Here is a 16,057-nt window from a genome sequence, read left to right as displayed (position 1 = left end):
CAGGTGTGAGATGATAGCTCATTGTGGTTTTGATTTACATTCGTCTGATGATTAATGATGTTGAGCATCTTTTCGTGTACCTGTTGGCCATATGTAAGTCTTCTTTGGAAGACAAAGATCTATTCAGACCTTCTACCCATTTTAAAATTGGATTGTTTTCTTGCCTTTCAGTTGTATGAGCTCTTTATATATTTTGGATATTAATCCCGTATCAGATATATGATTTGCAAATATTTCTCCCATTCCAATGGTTTTATGGTTTTAGATTCTTCATTCAAGTCTTTAATTCATTTCTATCTGGACATAGGTCTTGGTGATGATTTTTTGGATTTGACACCACAAGTAAAAGCAACAAAGGCAAAAATAAGCAAGTGGGACTGTATCAAATTAAAAATCTTCTGCACATCAAAGGAGACAATAAAACAAAATCAAAAGCCTTAGCCTCATTCCATCAGAGCATCCGAATACGGTGTCATTCCAGCCTGAGGAGGAGGCGTTACTTGCCACAACTGCATATTTGTCTAAATGATGCCAAAGAGTAAGAAACTTTGCTTAATACAAGTACATTTTCTGATAGAAAATGTGACACTTTGAAGAGAGCCGAAGCTCTCTACAGCTACTTCCACGAAAGAACTCTCTTGTCAAGTAGTCGTGGCCGAGTGGTGAAGGCGATGGACTAGAAATCCATTGGGGTTTCCCCGCGTAGGTTCGAATCCTGCCGACTACGACACCCTTCCCTATTGAGGCATAGCCAGTTGGGGAAGAATGCTGTTGCCTTAAAGAGAGAAACTGGATTGTTCTCCAACCTGGCTCTTTATGGTTGTCGCTGAAAGGCTCCACGAAGCACGCCGATTGCGCCCCAAATAGCGTGGGGTCTTCTTATTCTATTATTATTTTTAAGTAATTACTACTATTATTTTTAAGTAATTCTCCCTAGAAGAGCCAAGGCTTTGGTGACGCCTTCCTGTTTCCTGCAATCAAAACCCTCCTTACAAGGCAGCCTATTCTAAAGAAAAAAACTTGGCAGAAACGTTTTCCCCTTACCGGGGCTCTTCTGCTGTCATGTACATCCTTGTTCACGTACAAAAGGAAACTCCACGAAATCTTGGATCAAATACAAGTGAAAGCCAAGACTCATAGCTATGGTTGCAAATCCAAACTGGGTATTAATAGGCAAACCACTACATAACTAAAGATATTAATTAAGCCATTTTTTGGGTAACCCAACAAAAAGGTTGACGACATTATGCCAGACTGACTTGTCCTGGAGTCCAGGACAGTGGTAAAGAGAGAGAGACTTAAAATGAGGTGAAGTTTTGACTCATTCTGGACACAGAATTCAGATGCAAAATCCCATTGTATGATTAACATGTATGGGTTAATGTATTAAAGTGTTAAAGGAATGTTAACCACAGCTGAGTGCCTTTCTAGGAATTCCTAGGAAATTTTGATTATCACTACCTTGACAGTTTAATGGAACTGGTCCTCACCTCTCTTGTGGAGATTGGCGCAGTTGTCATACTTTGGTGCACCTCACCCAAGAATGCATCTAATAATTTTTCTTAAACACAGTGCTTTCCATATTCATTGATTAAATACCAGATTCCTTCCTCTTTCATGTGTGTGTTCAGAGGAATGAAGTACAATAAAAAGGGCTGAGTTGCAAAGTCACATGGGTCAGTGATGCTGAGCTGTGACGAGTCCTCTTTGCTGAGCAGTGCCCGCCTGATGAACATGGCTTGGTTTTGTCTACTAAGACCTGGGCTTCCAGAGGATGAACTTCTTTCTTTGCAAAACTCATCATCTCTCATCAAGCCGTCTCTCACATTCAGCATACGGGTTACTTTGACTCTGAGAAACGAATAGAATTCTAGAATGTCAAAGCTAATGAAATGTTAAGGCCCTTCTGTGGAAACAATTCCTAACTTTAGAGCTGAGGAAAGTGACTCACATGACATCAATGTACAGAATTTAAAAATAAAAATTTGTTCAAAAAGATACCTTAGAGAAGAGTGTTGATAGTATAAGCAGAAATCCCTCTCATTCTGGATACTTCTTTCTGTAGGAGCCCATGGAGAATGAAGCTCCGGTTCTGGGGGCTGGAATAGAGATCCTGAGCCAGGACTGACCATTACACAGAATCTTGCTTTGTGGAGAATCAGCCTGTGATCTGGTTTCCAAATACTGCTTAGGATTCTGGAAGGGGTTCTTCTCTCTTTACTTTTAAATCGCTGAAATTTCTTATAAACAAGGAAAATAAAACCAAAACCAAAACACACTGGTGAACAGTGAAACAAAAACCAGAGTTACAGCAACTGCAACAGAGAATGTAAATAAGGAGGTACATTTCCAATAGAAATAAATGTGAGCCACTGACATAATTTAAAATTTTCTAGTAGTCATATTAAAAAGTAAAAAGAGACAAGCATAATTCATTTTAATGATATATTTTATTTAACCCAATATATCCAAAATATCATTTCAACATGTAAGCAATATTAAAAGTTGACAGTGTGATATTTTACGGGTTTTTTTTTTCATACAAAATCTTCAAAGTCTGGTGTGTATTTTGCAGTAAGAGCTCATCCCAAGTAGGACCAAGTGCTCAACAGTCACATGTCTCAAGTGGCTAAAGTATTGGACATCACAGATCTAGAGTGTGTAGAGACCATAGAACTGAGTTCGTAGAAGACTGAAACCAAGGGAGGGTCTACACTGCAAACAATAGGCTACAGTCCAAGATAGAAGTCTTCTTGGCATGCACTTCTCGGTGCTTTCAGGACTCGTGCTGCTGTAACACCCAGTAACTAAACTTGCTATTTCCGGGAGCTCTTCCTCACCTCCCTCAGGAGTGTCTGCGGAAGCCCAGCGAGTCCTGCTCCCAGTTCCTCTTCCAGCGCGGTAGGCAGCACCTGGCCCTACATGGTGGACAGCTCCTGTTTCAGTACCGTGGGCACTGTCAGCCCACCGAAGAGTCTATTTCTAGGAAAGCAGAGGCCAGGAAATTCACGGGCCTCCTTCACTCATGTCTCTTTTCTTTTCATTTGTTTCAGTTGTGGGGATCATTCGTCTCTGATTGGCTGATTTGCTGTCCTTAAAGCCAAGGTAGAGTTCCTCAACTCTGAAATTGATTATTAGCCTCTCCAATGTTGTCACTCCCAGGTTCTTCACCTCCTGAAATCCTGTGCATCCTTAAAGATTGCCTCCCCACGTCTCCTACTTTGAAAAGTCCTCAAGTTCATTCCTTCATTCCCCTCCTTCTCTGCCCCTTATGGTGTCTTTGCCATAACATTGTTTAAGAAAATGCAACAATAATATTAGTGCTTCCATATTTCTTTGTTTATATGTCTCATATGAAACTACTTCTACATTTGTCATACATTCTGCCTGCTAGCATGTGTATTTTTGAAGAAATGAACTGTTTAAGTCTTATCTTAATCCTCCAAGCCCAGGTAGTCAGTTATTAAATAACTTTAAATGATGTAAACTAATGTAGTAGAAACTAACCCCATTTATGAATCGAACTGGTGTGTGTTCTTTAACTAGTATGTTCCTTTAGTGCATCCTTTCATCTCTTTTGTTTTCCTGGCACCATTTAAAAGTCTCAATAAAGTAGATGGTCAATTAATCCATCATTTTTCCTTATTTATGTTATGAATCTTTGATATTTCCTTTGCTACACCTGTTAGTCTTTCAGAAGCAACAGAACATACTAAATTAAGTGCTATTTATGAGCTATCTTTGACTTTGAAAAGGAAAGTGCCACCTCTACATGGCAATTGCAGTAAACACTCAGTAAAAACACAGAATTCAGAATAATCATTAAGACTTAAGAGAGCCAATGTTGTCTAGCATCTGTCTCCTTTTGCATGCTACCTTCTTCAACAAGAAAGGGAGAATATCACAAATCAAGGTCTTCTTCTCAGTGGAGATCTTAGAGTAAGGGTTGAAAAGGAAATGAAATAGAGGTTCCAATAACTTCTGGTTGAAAAAGAACAAGGTTCCATTCTACTCTGTGGGACCTACATATGTTTAATTCTAGTGTCCCAAATGTGTACCGTGAGAAACCCACACCCATGATCCCTCTGAAAAAGGCGAGAGACGCTCTAAGAACTGGTTTGACTGGGATTTTAGCTTCAGGCAACAAAATAGAGCTAACAAATTCTTCTCATTCAATGGTCATGAAGTTATTACGACAGAGACCCTTAAATTATTTTTTGGCTCAAAATCACGTGGTATGTAAAATAAAATTTGTTCACCCTCTCACAGAGAGATGGCCCTGACACAAAGCTAACAACTGTAGAAACCATATCAGGGATTCACAAATACTGTTGGAGAACACAGACATGAGGTTGAGAACCCTCTACATTGAAGAGTCTCCTTTATGTTACAAAACCTAATTTTAACTAACAAGCTTAACCATTACTAAACTGTAATTAAGTACAAAGTTGCTGAAGAAATATCATCTTTGAAATATGGCTATGTGAGTCATTAACCTCAATTTTGGCCTCCTAACTTACAAAATTGAGGTTAATGACTCACATAGCCATATTTCAAAGATGATATTTCTTCAGCAACTTTGTACTTAATTACAGTTTAGTAATGGTTAAGCTTGTTAGTTAAAATTAGGTTTTGTAACATAAAGGAGACTCTTCAATGTAGAGGGTTCTCAACCTCATGTCTGTGTTCTCCAACAGTATTTGTGAATCCCTGATATGGTTTCTACAGTTGTTAGCTTTGTGTCAGGGCCATCTCTCTGTGAGAGGGTGAACAAATTTTATTTTACATACCACGTGATTTTGAGCCAAAAAATAATTTAAGGGTCTCTGTCGTAATAACTTCATGACCATTGAATGAGAAGAATTTGTTAGCTCTATTTTGTTGTTTTGGGAAACACATAAAATGACTATGAAAAGATATGTGGGCTCCAAACAAATTTCTTCTAACTGTTGTAATAGATTTGTCTGACATGAACCCAACATGTCTTCCCAGTGACAAATTCACACTTACCACTATACTGGGGAAGAAAGTTTTATTGAAAATCACTATGCTCACTGCCATGCCTTTGTATATTTCTGATGTCCACAGACCAAAACAGGCACACGTCCATCTAAAGCAAATAATTTTCAAAGCCTTGCCTGACCCATGTTGCTAAGGGCATTGACAAAGTTTTTCTTTTTCTTTACATTTCACTATCACGTTGCTCCTGAGAACAAATAGGCAGTATCTTAAGGATCTAGTTCACAAGCTACCTCTTGTGTGTAGAAAAGACATGAACTGGTACTCTCTTCTAATCAGCACCTTCAAGTCCCATTCACCTAAAATTACAGATTTCATTTTATTTATGCTTTTCACCTTATCTCTGTCATCATGCTGTCAGTCTTAAGCAGTTTCTTCAAACTGTCCCTGTGTGGACTATATTTATTTGCCCTGTTTGTGGAGTATCCCGCCTAATGGACTTGAATCACAACGGCAGGGGTCATGCTCTTTGCCTTGTTAACTTTGTGTTATTACACCCCAGTCAATATGATTAATTCCATCCAGAAAGGGGGTTTTATCATATCATGAACCATATAAAAGAGACTTTTTAATTAAGGTGGTTAATTAACCATTAAGGTGGTTTCCAGATGTAATGATTAGCACTCTGGTCTCTGAATCCAGCCATCTTGAGTTCAAGGAAGCTGTTTATTTCACAGCTTTGTTTCCCTGTTGTCAGGAGTTCATTGTCTACAAAAGCCATACTAAGCAATTTTATTCCTGATCTCTCTCAGCACTTAATATCTGTATCTAGGAGGCTTCAGACAGCCTCATCATGTTTCATAGGGAAATAAAAAGGGGTCAAAAGTAAATACATTCATTTAAAATAGCATCAAAAGGAATAAAATATTCAGGAGTAAATTTAACAAAAGAAGTGCAAAACTTATACTCTGAAAACTACAAAACATTGCTGAAATGAATGGACATCTAAATAAAGAGGAATATATCTCATGTTCATAGATTGGATCTTAAATTAACATTGTTAAGACAGCAATTTTCCTCCAAATCGTTCTACAGATTCAATGCAATTCCCATCAGAATCCCAACTGACTTTTTTGTGGGAATTGATGGGTTGATTCTAAAACTCACATGGAATTTCAAGGGACCTGGAATATCCAGAACAATCTTGAAAAGAAGAAAAAAGTAAGAGGACTTGTACTTCCCAATTTCAAAACTAACTACAAGGCAATGATAATCAAGACAGTGTCATAATCGTGTAAGGATAAGCATATAGATCAATGGGATAGAACTGAGAGTCCAGAAATAAAGTCTATGGTCAACTGATTTTTTTAAGGGTGCCAAGACCATTCAGTAGGGAAAGAATAGTCTTTTCAACAAATGGTTGCTGGGAAAACTATGTAATTACATGCAAAAGAACGAAGTTAGATCCTTACCTCATACAATTTACATAAATTAACTCAAAATGAATCAAAGACATAATGTAAGAGGTAATATTATAAAACTCTTAGAAGGAAACATAGGAGTAAATCTTCATAACCTCAGATTTGGCAATGGATTCTTAAATATGACAGCAAAAACAAAAATAACAAAAAATAATTGCTAAATTAGACTTCTTAAAAGTTAAAAACTTTTGTGCTTCAAAAGACACTATCAGGAAAGTGAAAAGACAACCCAAAGAATGGAAGAAAATATTTTCAAATCATATATCTGACAAGGGACTTGCATCTAGATTATACAAAGGACTCTTACAACTCAAGACAAATAACCCATTTAAAAATGGGCAAAGGACATGAATAGACATTTCTCCAAGAAAGATATACAAATGGGCAATAAGCACATGCAAAAAAATGCTGTAATTAGTCATCTGGGAAATGCAAATTAAAACCACAATGAGATACTACTTCACATCTTCTAGGATGGCTTGAATGAAAATGACATATAATAGCAAGTGTTGGGGAAGAATGGAGAACTCAGAACCATCATACACTGCTGGTGGGAAGGAAAATCATGCGTCCACGTTGGAAAACAGTCTAGCAGTTCCTGGAACAATTAAACATAGTTTTACCATGTGACCCAGCAATTCCACTCCTAGGTATATAAACCAGGAAAAGGAAAATATATAAATAGTAATAATGATAGTAAAACTCAAGTTATTTTGAAGTATGTACAGTGAAAACTAAAATCTCTCTCTAGTCTATGTGCTCAGCTATTTAATTTCTATCCACAGTAGCAAACTGAAACCAGGTCTCATATAACCTTCCAGAGTTAAAATATATGCATGCACTTAAGCTCTATTTTTTAAAAATCATCGCTGTTACATATAATTGTCAAGTGAATGTTAAAGTTTGTTCCAATTTGCAGGGGGTATCTATCTCATGAATCTCCACCAGAGGCTGTCAGAGCAGAAGCTGATCTCATTCCAACAATCCATCAAATAAGGAGTCCTTCCAGTTCTGAGGACAAAGTGTTACTTGGCAATATGGTTACAACAGCATGATAGTCACCCAAATGACATCAAAGAATAGGAAACACTGACTGCAAATACTCTTTCTGATACATGATTCAGTCTTTCTGGTATGTGATTTGCTTTTATGAGACCTAAGTTTCAGCACAGCTGTTTACTTTTATAAGGAACCACCTTGTCGTGTAGTCGTGGCCGAGTGGTTAAGGCGATGGACTAGAAATCCATTGGGGTCTCCCCGCGCAGGTTCAAATCCTGCCGACTACGTGGTAGTTAACTGAGTTAGTTCCTTAAGGCTGTACATTTTGACAAATCCTGGAGTTGCTAGTCCAAAGACAAAACATGAATTCTAACTACGATGCAGGTGGTTACTAAACTTGCCAGTTTATGATCCTGCAATTAACTTACCCATGATAGGGCTCCATCGTGCTGGCCAGAAAAAAGAAGTCATAATTACTGTATTTTCCAGTAGATTTGACCTGTATCCTAATATATTTTCTTTCCTCCCAAGAAGAGTCCTAGCTTCAGAGATACCTTGGTGTTTCCTGCTATCAAAATCCTACTTGCTTCTCCATGGAATTGTTACCTTTTCAGGGATTTCCTTTCTCATATATAACTGTATCCTTTATATGTCTCAACACACTCATATTTTCATCTGTCTGAGTGAGGTTGATCTACATCTCCAGGCTTGCTTCACACAACTCCAGCCTGTTTATGGGGAAAATAAAGTGCCAGAAGTAAATGCTATATGAAGACAGCAAAATTCTTTGCCCCCATGTGACTGGAAAACTGTATCTACCAAAAAGCAGTAATCAACTGATATAAAGTTTATTTTCCTTCTCTATTAAGAATTTTAATATTTACAATAATAATAATCATATTATTATTATTATTAATCATATTATTATTATTAAACAAACATAATAATCATGATATGAAGCTCAAATGATTTTGAGGTTATATGCAATGAATAAAATCTATCTTCTATCCGTGTGCTCTAGCTGTTTAGTTTCTCTCCACAGTGAAATGAATTTTTGTATAACCTTCCAGAGTTATATGTGTGTATAGTATTCAATCCACTCTTTATTTTTAAATGAATGGTAGCAAACTTATATTCAGTGATGGTCTTGGTTTTTCCTCTCCTTTAAACATATATTCTGACCTGTACAAAATATGCCCAACTGATTTTTTGACAACAGTACAAAAAACATTCATTGGAGGAGGGATAGCCTTTTCAACAAATGGACTTCCATAGGTAAAAACAAAAACCCACATTGACCTAAACCTCATTCCGTATACAAAAATTAAAATAAATCAAAACTGAAATGTAAAACTATAAAACTTTTAGAGAATAACATAGGAGGTCTTCAGGATCTTAGTCCTTAGACTTGATACAAAAGCCCAGTCCTTAAAAGGAAAACAGATAAATTGGACCTCATCAAAATGAAAAACTTTTACTCTTCAAAAGACACTATTAAGAGGTTGAAAAAAACAGCTACAAATTGGGAGAAAATATTCGCAAACCACATATCTGACAAAGGACAATATCTAGACAATGCACAAGAATTCTCAAAACTCAGCAGATTAAAAAAATAAACAACAACAAAAACCCTAACAATCCAATTAGAACATGGATAAAACATATGAGACATTTCACTGATGGGGATATACAGATGGCAAATCGGCACGTGACTAGGAACGTGTGCAGGGAGTTTGGCTCAGGTTTATAAAGTTGACTCTAGCAATGGCAAAGTCCCGGGCCATAATGATCTTACAGCTTTCCCACATACCCTTTTTCAGGTCTTGGCTCAAAACTTTCCATTTCCTAGAAAATGACTGATGCTCAGCTGCATAGGCCAAATGAACCTCTTTGGAGGTGGCTACTGTGTTCTGTTAATGCTGGCGGGAGAATACTGGCAGTCGATACAGATGTAGAAGTGAGGGCCCCCTTCTCCCCCTGCAAAATTGTCTTGGGCTGTCAACATTGGCTCTGCAGTTTCTGTGGCAGAGAATAGGGAAAAGAACAGAAACTCTGAGAATCAACTGGAGAAGGCGAGCAACCTGCAGAATTCAGAAGAGAATCAAAAAGAATGAAGGACAGCTCAAGGAGAAAACCAATCATCATCTTCCGAGGTTTGACTTCTTGCTGCTACAAACCACGCTTGCCTCAGGGGAAACTTGCCCCGAGGTTATGGCAAAATCCTCATTTCAGAAAAAGGGCTTGTCCTTACCCTTGGGAGCTGTCATTTCCAGTTCGGGACCTTGGCAACCTGTTGAGTCGCTGGGGCCTTCTATCTTAATTCCTAAGTCTCTCCATTTCCGAGCGATGAGAACACGTTCAAATGAACCTCCCATATGAGGAGACCTTTGAAAGTGGAGAGCGAAGCGTTGATGACTCCTTATCGGGTTATGGAGAAGAGGAATTGCAGTTGGCTCTGAATCCCGCAAGAAGGGGGAACTTGGAAAAAGGGAGGCTTACTTTGGCGTCTCCAATAAGGGAGAGCAGCAGAGCAAGTGAAACCTGCGCAGACACAGGAGGAGGGGAGAAACTAAAGCTGAAACGGAGATATTGTCCACTTTTGCCTGATAGATAGGAGTGCGTGCTTGGAAGGAGGGAAAAGAAGAAAGGTAGTCGGTTCCAGGACCAAGAAGAAATCCTGAGGCAAGGGCTTTGGTTGAGGAAGAACCTGACTCTTGAAAGGTTTTATAAGGCTTTGCTGGGTTCTTGTTCTGGAAATCTGACATTGTAGCCATCCTTGTTCCCTACCTAGCTATCATAATTCCCAATCCAAAGGGAATGATTGGCATCCACTTGAAGAAAGGCTTGAAGATTTGTGAAGACCTCAAACTAGAGATGGTGTGGCATTAATATTTTGAGAATGACATGACTGTAAGGGCGGGAAATAAAGTGAAAAGTGTAGAGGAGGCGGACAAAGAAAAATAGTGAAAAGAAGGCATTGGAGTGTTGGGAAAGTGGGTAAGAATCAAGATTGAAAAGTATTTCTCAGCCTTTCACAGCGAGCAGAGTGGTGCAGCAGGAGCATGTTGGGCCCATGACCCAGAGGTCGGTAGATCGAAACCATTCTCTGCTAGGTTTGCATGTTTTTCTCAAGTCCGGAGATTTTTTCCTGCTTCCTACACCTACTGAAACATCCACAAAGCAGAAATGGTTGTCAAAAGAAAGCCACCGGAGACAATCTCACAACCATTCTCATCCTCACGTCTTCCTGGGGCAGGAGTATCTCATTTTCTCTGCTCCAGCCATCTTCAAAGCCCACAGAATGATGGCAAATGCTACCCAATCTTACTTGTCTTCCACCTCAGCTGCTTACTCCCTCACTGCTTGCTTGGCTCTCACTTAGAGGTGCTCAAAAAATATATGCTGAACCAAAGAAGCCTTACCGTGACCATGGCCACACACATTTCCTCAACTGCTGGTCGTTGTGGTCTTTGAATGGGATGAAGTCAAGATAAACTGTGGAAGGAAAGCATTAGAGAAAGACCTGGAATGATGGGGAATCTCCATGTGTTGGGCGGAGGCAGAGGTGGATTAATGTGATTCCACCTTGTCCTAGAGGAAGGGACATGGAGGCGAAAGTGTCCCGTTGGGAAATGCTGGGTAATGGCGGGAGAAGAGGAAGAGGAGCAGAGAGAAGAGGAAAAAGAATGGAAGATGACGAGAAAGGAGACCAGAGTACAGGTGGAGAAAAGGAAGAAATAAGGAGAGAGAAGGAAAGGAGGAGCAGTTGAGTGGAAGTTCAGGAAAGGAAGGAAAAAGTACAGGATTGGGGCGATGTGGAGTTTGAGGGAGACGGTCTTCACCAACTGAAACAAAAATAATTTCAGCCTCCTGTTTGTTTGGTTTCAGGTAAGGGACCAGGAGGGAACTTGACACTTGAGCCTAGGACTTCCTGACCTCCCGCCACATACCTAAAAGGCATCAAGCAAATACATTATGCTTCAGTCCTCTTCATCAGCTGGGTATTGCTTCTTCCTCAAATAGAAGCCGGTTTCCCTCCACACATTTTTGTATAATTCGGACCTGGGGCTTTTCTCCTGACTACGCGGAGGTAAAACACACCCCCTTCATACACGTGCAATCATTGATTCCAGGAATAAATTCCCTGAATCAATCTTACCCTAAGTACGCAGCCCGACTTTGATCTACTTTTACCCTCTACTTTCGCGTATTTATCGTCAATAATGCAGAGATCAACAATGACCTGCTCAGCTACCACCGACCCCCCTATCCCCAAGGCCTGGGGTGGAATTAGGAATTACCAAGACTTCGGAAAGACCCATATATTCCCTCACATTATGGACCACTGAGTTGATAGAGACACACACTTTTAATCTGAGCATCTATGATTCAAATCCCTGTTTTTCTTCTTTTGATTTCAGCCTCACCAGATATGACCTACCACCTACCTGGAAGATCGCTGCCCAGTGGAGAATGTCTGGGGACCCAGTAAGTTAAGAATAAGAAAAAAGTACAACTTGCACATCCATCCACAGTCATACCAATAACTGCTTTGGGGCCCCAGAAAAAGCCAGCCAGGTGTAATGTTGTCGTCCCTATCTGGCTGGATCACAAAGGAAAATGGCTTTATTTAATTTCTTTAGTTGTGTAAGTAATTTGCTTATGAATACCCAGTTTGGATTCGCGACTTGGTGACCTAGCTATGAGTCTTGGCTTTCACTTGTATTCGATCCAAGATTTCGTGGAGTTTCCTTTTGTACGTGAACAAGGATGTACGTGATTAGAGAAGATAAGGGTGCGATTCTTTGGACACGGAAATGCTCCTATCAAGTTTTTTCTTTAGGAAAATATGTTTTGTAAGCAAGGTTTTGATTGCAGGAAACAGGAAGGCGTCACCAAAGCCTTAGCTCTTCTAGGGAGAATTACTTAAAAATAATGGTAGTAATTACTTAAAAATAATAATAGAATAAGAAGACCCCACGCTGTTTGGGGCGCAATCGGCGTGCTTCGTGGAGCCTTTCAGCGGCAACCATAAAGAGCCAGGTTGGAGAACAATCCAGTTTCTCTCTTTAAGGCAACAGCATTCTTCCCCAACTGGCTGTCTCAATAGGGAAAGGTGCCGTAGTCGGTAGGATTCGAACCTGCGTGGGGAAACCCCAATGGATTTCTAGTCCATCGCCTTAACCACTCGGCCACGACTACACAGTAACTGCTTACTCTATTAGCATAAATAGCTGCATGGAACTCCAGCTCTCTTCAAAGGATCAAATTTTCTACCAGAAAGTGTATTCGTATTAAGAAAAATTTCTTATTCCTTGACATCATTTAGACAAATATCATGCTATGGCGGCAAATTGGCAAGTAACACTTCCTCCTCAGTCTGGAAGGGCCCCTTATTCTGATGCTCTGCTAGAAGGAACCTAAACAGGAGACATCCTGAGAGACCAGTTTCCTGCTCTGTCAGCTTCTGATGGGGATCCTTGAGATACACACACTCAACAACTGAGACACACTCTAACATTTGTTGCAGAATTATGAGTATAACCACGATTTGAAAAACTCGAAATGACCATCAGTTTTAAAAATAAATTTTGGGACATCCATATAGTGGAAGATTCTGAAATTTCTAAAAGATTTCAGTCTTTTAGAAAACTCACAACTATTTGATTTGAAGGATTGTCCCACCTATATCAACACTTTTTTATTTTCCTGCATCCATATGCAGGAATAACTAGGGAACAGACCTCAAATAAAACAGCTCCCCAAACCTTAAAAACGTGAAAATTCATGTTACAAATTTAAAAGACTTATAAAACTGTGCTCAGTGTTCTTTCAAAATGATTTAAAAAGAAGAAAAAACAGTTAAATGCTAGCAAGCAAGAAGGGGTGGAGAAGTCTTCATTAATTCTAACAATCTCTAAATGGCATTGATTATTTGAGAAACAAGTTTAAGGTGAATGCTTTCACTGTGGAGTGTATTGAACAAGACAGATGATTAATCCAACTACCACTTGAGGCAAATATCAGCTCTCGAGCAACATCAATAAATAACCAATAAATCAATAAAAGACATTGTTCTGCTATTCACTTACAAAAGTTGATGATTACTTTACACTGTAAAAAGCAACAACAACAAAATTAACTCATAATCCTGCAACCCAGAAACCAGCACTAGCAGAGTTTTGAAGTATTCCTCCTCTACTCCCAATATTTCATATTCAAAAGTTTTGCATAGTTGAAGTCATGTTCTTTGCATCCTGCTCTTGTCAGTGAACATTATAAACATTTTCCCAGATCAATTACAAAGTGTTCCCAAATTTTGTTTTACTGGCTTTGTAATGATCTATTACACAGATGAAGCAAAATTCTATTTTTAAATACCTGTTTTTTGCTATCACAATGAGAAATAAAAATAAAGATTTTTATGCAGTACGTGTTTTTCTTTGTTAAGATTATTTCCTTAAGAGGGTGCTTCTCAAACTTCGGTGGGCATCAGAACCACCTGGAGGGCTTCTTGTTAAAACAAATTGCTGAATCTCCCGGCTTCTGCCCTCCCGCCTCCTAGCAAGTTTTTAATTCTGTAGATCTGAATTCAAGCCCAAGAATCTGCATTTCTCACAAGTCCCCAGGTGGTGCACACGCTGCTGCTGGGGACAATCACTTTGATAAGACCGCTCAAGGACAACAAACTTCAAAATAAATTTACTGTGTTAAAGGTTATAAACTCCTTACGAATCTAAATGGAGGTATATAGCAAGCGCCATGGTAGTAAGACCAAATAATATTTGCAAGACTACAGTGAGTGGAGGATTATTACTATCCTAAAGAAAAACATGTTTTTTAACTACCAGAGAGACAAATTCCAGCCTCGATCATGAAGGTCACGTTCCTTTTGTATCTGAGATTCTCTGTAAATCTACTGGTTTATGCCCTGGGGACGCACTTCCATTCCTAGAACTCAGAGAAAGTCCTTGGTTTTGGAGTCCTTGACATTTCCATAAAAAGGAATCTAAGCCAAGTGTCCCCTTCATCATCCCATTCTCATAAACCAGATAGTCTCTGACTTAAGAATCAACCTTATTAATTTAGCTAGATTTATTCTGACATACACGTTTGCATTTCTTTTTGGCGCTATTCTGCGTTGAGAATGTCTTCCTGCTGAGTTTGGATCCCTGGAAAACCTGTATTCTGAGTTCCTCCCTTTCCCCCGGGCTCCGGAGGCTGAAGGCTTCGTTCGCTTGGGAATTGCCTCGCGTCCTTCACTAGGACAACATGAGTGACCTTCAAAGGAAGGGGTCCGAGACCTCTCCTGCCTTGTCTTTTCCAGTTAGGACAGAAATTGCTCTCCCCCCACCCCGCCCCCTCATTCCGAACTGTCGCCGCAGTCCGATTTTAATCGTTCTTTTGGAAGCGTAAGTCAGTTTGACCCATGGAAGAGATTCCTGATTTAGATTTTAAACCTGAAAGTAAACACGGATGACTCCCCACCCCCACCCCCGCCATTTCTCGCACGTTCCCTTCATTCGAGTTCCTTCTCCCATTGGTATTTGCGACTGGAGGTTGTTTAGAGCTCACTCTAAACTCAAAGCTCCCCTTCAGCAGGTTCCCGAGAATTAGGTGTGATCGTGCGTGTCCAAGATTATCACCGACTTTTGGACAAGCTCCAGCGTCTAGGAAGTTCGAGTCGCTTGTCTAGGAGTATTTTATTGAATTACATCACCAGTTGGCTCTTGATTTGCCCTAGATGAGCTCTTTCATTCTCGAGGGAGTGGCCTGGACAGGCTAAGAAACGTTTCGTTGCCAGACCTACTGTTGGGGAACATGCCACACATCCACCACTAGTTTTCACCTTAGCCCACTAAATAGCCAGCAAGTTGGTAGTCGTGGCCGAGTGGTTAAGGCGATGGACTTGAAATCCATTGGGAGCTCCCCGCGCAGGTTCGAATCCTGTCGACTACGGTTTTACCAGGAACCCTGCATGGTTAAACACGCCTCAAAGAACATGGCAGTCCCTCTTGCTACTAAAAGCACAGTGATATTCTCCTACTGGTGATTCGTCACTACCGTCAACCAAAGGGCTATCGGGATTCATAAAAAGTAGCGACACGGACCGTTTTTGTTGAACACTTAAGATGTGATATAAGCAAGAGCTCCATAATATTTATATCTCCATTTGGTATTTAAACTGTGTGATGGCAATAAATGTATGCAGTAAAGATAGAGTTACAGTTGCAGAGTAGAGGCGTTTTTTGCATTTTCATCTGGGAAAGAAAATTTATGTATCAATAAATACAAGAAAGATAAAGCAAACTTCAATTTTGACCAAACTAAAAGTGATCTGTGCAGTATATGAATGATGGAGCATGAAGGGTAGATTTCACATACTGTGAAGGTCAAAGGGGTGTAATGAGACCATAAGTAGTGTTTTCACAGTACAGTATTTGCAAAAACAAACAAACAAACAAACAAACAGGGGTGCATAGTGTTTCACAGTTAGTGGCACTGTGAGAGAGAAAACCAACACTCTCTGGTTTTGAACAATGGAATATGTTTACATGTAGAAGCAGGAACTTCACAGAACTCATTTATTATGAAGGAGAATCTACATATGAATGTTT

At 39.6% G+C, this 16,057-nt stretch overlaps 4 non-coding genes across 4 annotated transcripts; 3 read left to right on the top strand and 1 right to left on the bottom strand.

Annotated features, from left to right (window-relative positions):
- The first annotated feature begins 645 nt into the window (after positions 1-645).
- TRNAS-AGA (transfer RNA serine (anticodon AGA)) lies at positions 646-727 on the top strand. Its single transcript has one exon. It is a non-coding gene; the product is annotated as a tRNA-Ser (tRNA).
- Positions 728-7,644: 6,917 nt separating this feature from the next.
- Positions 7,645-7,726, top strand: TRNAS-AGA (transfer RNA serine (anticodon AGA)). Its single transcript has one exon. It is a non-coding gene; the product is annotated as a tRNA-Ser (tRNA).
- A 4,833-nt stretch (positions 7,727-12,559) lies between these two features.
- Positions 12,560-12,641, bottom strand: TRNAS-AGA (transfer RNA serine (anticodon AGA)). Its single transcript has one exon. It is a non-coding gene; the product is annotated as a tRNA-Ser (tRNA).
- A 2,675-nt stretch (positions 12,642-15,316) lies between these two features.
- TRNAS-UGA (transfer RNA serine (anticodon UGA)) lies at positions 15,317-15,398 on the top strand. The gene has a single exon. It is a non-coding gene; the product is annotated as a tRNA-Ser (tRNA).
- The last annotated feature ends 659 nt before the right edge of the window (positions 15,399-16,057 follow it).

This window comes from Eschrichtius robustus, chromosome 12, assembly GCF_028021215.1.
Source record: "Eschrichtius robustus isolate mEscRob2 chromosome 12, mEscRob2.pri, whole genome shotgun sequence".
Lineage (NCBI taxonomy): Eukaryota > Metazoa > Chordata > Mammalia > Artiodactyla > Eschrichtiidae > Eschrichtius > Eschrichtius robustus.
The sequence above is the reverse complement of the archived record's forward strand: the minus strand, read 5'-3'. Positions and strand labels throughout refer to the sequence as shown.